Below are 6,000 nucleotides of genomic sequence, written 5' to 3'. Positions count from 1 at the left end.
GAGGGCTCATAGAGGAAAGTAGGATGAGGGGAGACACGGTTTGGGGGAGGAATGGATTGCAGGGGCAACTGACAGGAAGGAGACCTGATCAGGGGAAAGACAAGAGACATGGGAGTGCACAGGTAAACACACAAGGACACCACATCCTTAAAGCCATTGGCTGGGAAAATGACAGGGGCTGATTTTTGCGATTATTTTGCAACCAGTGTAGCTTGGCTCAACTACTGGAATTTTAGAAGACCCTTGGCTTGGCTGGGATGGAGAAATTGGGCTGTTGTTTTACTCCTAGAGAGGAGGCAGGTATGCGACTCTGGGGCAGACTGCACAATCTGTGGATCAGCAAAGGCACACAGGGAGAGATTTTTCATACCTTTTGGAGCCCATCTATAAGAAATGGCATTGCCTCTCTAGGAACAAAAGAATCATTTCCCTCCCCTGCCCTTCAGCATATGTGCATATGTACCTGCTGAGGGTGGCTAAGGCAGACACTGGCTGTTTAACCTTCCTTGCTCCAAATCCTACACCTGTACTTCCTGTCATACCTATCCTTCTAGGTCAAACATGCATCAGCCCCAGTACAGAGAGACCCTTTCCCAGAGAACCATTGTAGGTCCCCACCACATGAGGTTCCTGGAGTCTGGAATTATAAAAGTCATCAGGCATTGATGGGATAGACCCCAAGGTGTGCTGCACTGCTCTAGGCAGACAAGTGACACAGAGACAGTGTGAAATCAGCAATCGGAAAAACACCTGGGACACATGGTGAAAAATTATTCCCTCCTCTGAATGTGCTTCCCTGAGAGCAGCAAGCACGGACTCCCCTCTTAAGACAAAAGAGCTCACTGGCACCATCTCCCCACCCCTCCCCCGCAGCATAATAAAATTCAGTAAACAGCACAATGCCAACACTGGTAGACTAACCTGGTTACACCAAGTCCCATGCGCCTGTGCTCTGCTGATTCTGCTATTCTTGAGAAAGTGTACCTAAGGACCAGCACAACAGGCCCCTTCATCAGAAGACTAATACAAACTTCTACATACATCATGTCCACTGAAATCAGAGCTCTGCAAAGCTTCAGTTCTAGTGGAAATAGCACACTACTGCATATGGTAGTTAAATCTTCAAAATACAGTGATTTAAAAAAAAAATCCTGAAACCAGCAGGACAAAAGAAGTCCCTAACTTACAAAGGAAGACCAATAAAGTAGCAGCAGCTCTTTCCACAGAAATTTGGCTACTCAGAAGTAAGTGGCATGATATGTACAAAGTGATGGATGCGAAAAATCTGCAGCCAAGAATGCTCTATTTAATTATGTTCTCATTTAGAAGAGAGGAGAGATAAAGAGTTTCCCAAGCAAAAACTGAAGGAGCTTCTGATCACTAAACCAGCCATATAAAAACTAGTAAAGGGGACTCTCTGAGTGCTAAAGAAAGACCAAAAAGAACAAAGGCTGGAAAGGAACAGAGAAAATTTCCAGAAACCACAACACAACAAAATAAGAAATAAAATGTCACTAAATGCATATCTATCAATAACTGCTCTGAATGTAAATGGACTAAATGCTCCAAACAAAAGACACCGGGTGTCAGAATGGATTAAGAAAAACAACAACAACAACAACAACAACAAAACAAAACAAACAGACAAAAAAAAAGCAAGACCCATCTATATCCTGCCTAGAAGAGACTCATTTTAGACCTAAAGACATGCACAGATTGAAAGTGAGGGGATAGAGAAGCATGTTATTATGCAAAAGGATATCAAAAGAAAACCAGAGTAACAATACTTATATTAGACAAAGTAGATTTCAAACCAAAGACTGTAACAAGAGATGAAGAAGGGTATAATATCTCTTTGGTAAGAGATACATAATCTCTTTGGTAAGAATACAGTAATAGTAGGAGACTTTAACATCCCACTTACATCAATGGACAGATCATCTAAGGAGAAAATCAACAAAGAAACAATGGCTTTGAATGACACACTGGACCAGATGGACTTAACAGATATATTCAGAACATTCCATCCTAAGGCAGCAGAATACACATTCTTTTCAAGTGTGTAAGGGACATTATCCAGAATATATCACATACATTAATAAAAGAAAGGATAAGAATCATATGATCCTCTCAGCAGATGCAGAAAAATGATTTGACAAATTAAAACATTGATTCATTATAAAAACCCTCAACAAGTAGATGGAACATACCTGAACATATGAAAGACAGTACATGGAAAACCCACAGCTAATATCATCCTCCATGAGGAAAAACTAAGAGCTTTCCCTCTACAGTCAGGAAAAAGCGATGTACATTCTTGTGACGATTATTTAACATAGTACTGAAGTCCTATCCTCAACAATCACAACAAAAAGAAATAAAAGGCATCCATATCAGCAAGGAAGAGGTCAAACTTTCACTCTCTGCAGATGACATGATACTCTATGTCAGTCTGTCAGTCAGAAAAAGACAAATACCATATGATTTCACCATATGAATTTAAGAAACAAAATATATGAACATATGGGGGGGGAAAAAACCAGAGTCAAACCAGAAAACAAACTCTTAACTTTAAAGAGAAAAATGATGGTAACTGGAGGGGAGGAATGCTGGGGGATAGATTAAGTGGGTAATACATTAAAGAGGACACTAGTAGTGATGAGCACAGGGTGTTATATGTAAGTGATGAGTCAGTAAATTCTATGCTCCAAATTAATATTACACTGTATATTAGCCAACTATATTTTAAATAAAAAATGAAGGAAAATAAAGGTCCCTTTTATAAATTCTAAAACTGATATTGAAGACTATGGCCTCCATGAGAGGAAAAGTATGATTCTTAGCACTGAACCCCTAATTCATCAGAATCATGCCCAGGTAACAAGCAGCCATGGAACATCTAGGCCTTGCACAGAGGGCCTTGGCCTTACTACAAAACAGATGCAGACAGATCCCAAAATGGATAGGTGAGGTCATCACTAAACTACACACACACTCAGTTCCCTCTCCAATGGAGTTTCCTCAACATGGAAGAAAGCAAAAGAGGTAGAGAATAAATGTTCTCCCCCAATAAAAAGATTCTGTCTTCAATCACTAGCTAAAGATTACATAAATGACAATTATTATGCATCTATGTTATTATTTGAGAATCTCAAGTCAGACTTGCTATTTTTCTTTCAACTACCAATTAGTCAGCCATTAATCATGAATAATCAAGAGAGATAACTGATGCTGGCCAAGGTACAAAATGCTAACAGCAAAAGAAACCTGCCTAATGTTATACATAATAAAATAATCTGCTCAATCTCAAAATTGAAAAAGGAAGACCTATTAATAAAATATTTTACACTTTCGAACTATTACGAGTGGCATTTGATATCATTAATCAACATTCCTATGACATGTTTCTAAGCTTTTATAAATACTCTGAATTTGAGGGAAAAAAAGCTCTTGAGAGAATCATATAAATATTTTCCAATTAGAAAACAATAAAAAAATATGAATTGGTAAATAGAAGTATCAGAACAATGTGAAGAAATCAAGGAAGCATAAGCTAACATAACACTAAATTGTATGTTTTGTAAATCAAGTTCATTTACCTATTGGTTGCCATACCTTGGACCTTATTGTTCAGGGCTGACTCATTGAAAATTAACTTACCAATATTGCCTTGGGTGTTTTTATTTCCTTACTTCTACTGTAGTTGTTCTTTGAGCTAATCTAGCTCTCTGGTCCCTTCATCCTTTCCTTTCTCTTCAAGCCATCAGCTCCCTTCCAATCTCAGTTTCCTCCCTATTTAACTCTGACCCTATGATCCATCTCTTTACTCTCCTATTAACAAACTCTGCTCCCTTGTTTCCATGTGTTTGCACTGATATTGACCTTCAAATTCCAAAACCTGGATCAATCCAACCTAGTAACTCCCTCAATCCTACCTTAGGTCACCGAGATGGGCTATCTCACCAAAATGTCAATATTGGTACAACTACAAATTTATAGATTCCAACCACAGCTGCGCTCTCAGCAAAGCAGGTTAATTTGTTTAAGTGTCCCCAGGAAGATCCTTCTTCCATTCCCCACATAATCTATTCTTTGTAGTTTTCTACTCATCTCAGAGAAGAGTAGAAATCATCACAATTCACTATTTTTCTCAGAAAATAGATGTCTTAAGGGAAAAATTACTGCAATTTCCTGTTTCTGACCTGCAGACTTATATGTACGTATGTATAACCTTATTTCTACTGGTTCAGTCTTTTTTCTTTCAAAGTTGAATGTTTCTGCTCATGCACTGGGCTTTATTTTTTCTTGTCTCCTCTGAAATCTTGCTCTAACTACTTTTCTCATTTACTATATTTTCAATCTATCCTCTATTTTCTGGCTGGTTAACTTTGGTCTATAAATATTTCAGAATCTTTGCACACCAAAAATATTAAGCCCTTGGCCCTTCTCTTTTCTAGTTACTAATTTCCTTCCACTTTCCTTAATGGTTAACCTTAAAAGTTTTTTTTTTCTTTTTATACTCACAGTTTACATTCCCTCACTTTTCATTTGGTTTTATTTCTATCTAGTCCAGCTGTTGTATCCACTACTACATCAAACCTGCTCCAACCATTTCCAATGTATCAGTCAGGGCCCCAGCAGGAAAGAGATGGCATCCTAAAATTTGATGATTTAATGATAATGTAATAAAGGGATTATTTATAAAGATGTAGACTGGATGAAAGGAAGCAACTGTAGAATGCTAGGGCTAGAAACAGTGGGATCACTTTACCATCCTTCAGGCTAAAGGAGCAAGAGAAGGAAGCAGCTCCTAAAACCTGGAAATGGAGAAAACTGTCCAAAGGTAGACACTGGGCAGAAGCTGTGATTTTTCCATAATTTTTCTGTTATGGAAAAATCTAGTATATGCTGACCACAGGGAGGAAGTAAGGTGAATAAATATCCAAACCTCACATTCCTCCTTCCTTCAGATCTCCTGCAAGGGCTCCCCAACATGTGAACCTAAATCAAAGTCCATTAATGAAGTTCATACACATCAGTTTCCCAGGAACAGATTAGAGTGCAGTGGAGAAGGATGAATGGTGGCTCTGGAGAGGTCTACAGAAGACAGCACATCCATGTTCTCAGATCCAATGACCACCTTGTAATTTTAAACTTATTTGAAAACTGCAATATTTTTTTAAAATTTATTTTCAGCGTAACAGTATTCATTGTTTTTGCACCACACCCAGGGCTCCATGCAATCCGTGCCCTCTCCAATACCCACCACCTGAATCCCCCAACCTCCTACCCCCACCCCTTCAAAACCCTCAGATTGTTTTTCAGAGTCCATAGTCTCTCATGGTTCACCTCCCCTTCCAATTTCCCTCAACTCCCTTCTCCTCTCCATCTCCCCTTGTCCTCCATGCTATTTGTTATGCTCCACAAATAAGTGAAACCATATGATAATTTACTTTCTCTGCTTGACACTGTGGTTTCCTCTAATCATTTTAAAATTCTCCCTTCCAATGATTTATGCATTTTTGTCCTTTAATATCTCTGACCTCCCTGATTGTTTTTTGATTTTTGTGTGTGTGTGTGTGCGATCTTCTCTTTTTCCTTCCTAACTCTTCCTACACTTATGGGTGTATTCTAGGATTTTGCCCTCAGCCTACTTGTCTAAAAATGTGGTCCTTAGTTTGATCCCAGTCACATCTAATATTTCAACTGTGTACTGACAAATCTCAAATGTATTTCTCTAGATCATAAATTTTCCCAGAGCAAAAAACTATTTTTAATTTTCAATTGTTTAATTTCAATTTTTCAATTTTCAGGAATTTTCAGTTTTTCATTAGACATTGTTTTCCAGATGTCCCACAAATAACTGCATTTCAGCATGTCCAAAATATAACTTTCCTGTTTTCCCAAGGAAAGCTATTCCTTTACAAACCTACTCCTCTTCCCGTGTTCCCTATTTCAGTCAATGAAAACTTAATTCCACTATCTGTTCAAGCCAAAAAT

The sequence above is a fragment of the Enhydra lutris genome, unplaced genomic scaffold (genome assembly GCF_002288905.1).
Source record: "Enhydra lutris kenyoni isolate GAN:26980312 unplaced genomic scaffold, ASM228890v2 scaffoldscaffold67, whole genome shotgun sequence".
Lineage (NCBI taxonomy): Eukaryota > Metazoa > Chordata > Mammalia > Carnivora > Mustelidae > Enhydra > Enhydra lutris.
Note: the sequence above shows the minus strand (reverse complement) of the source record.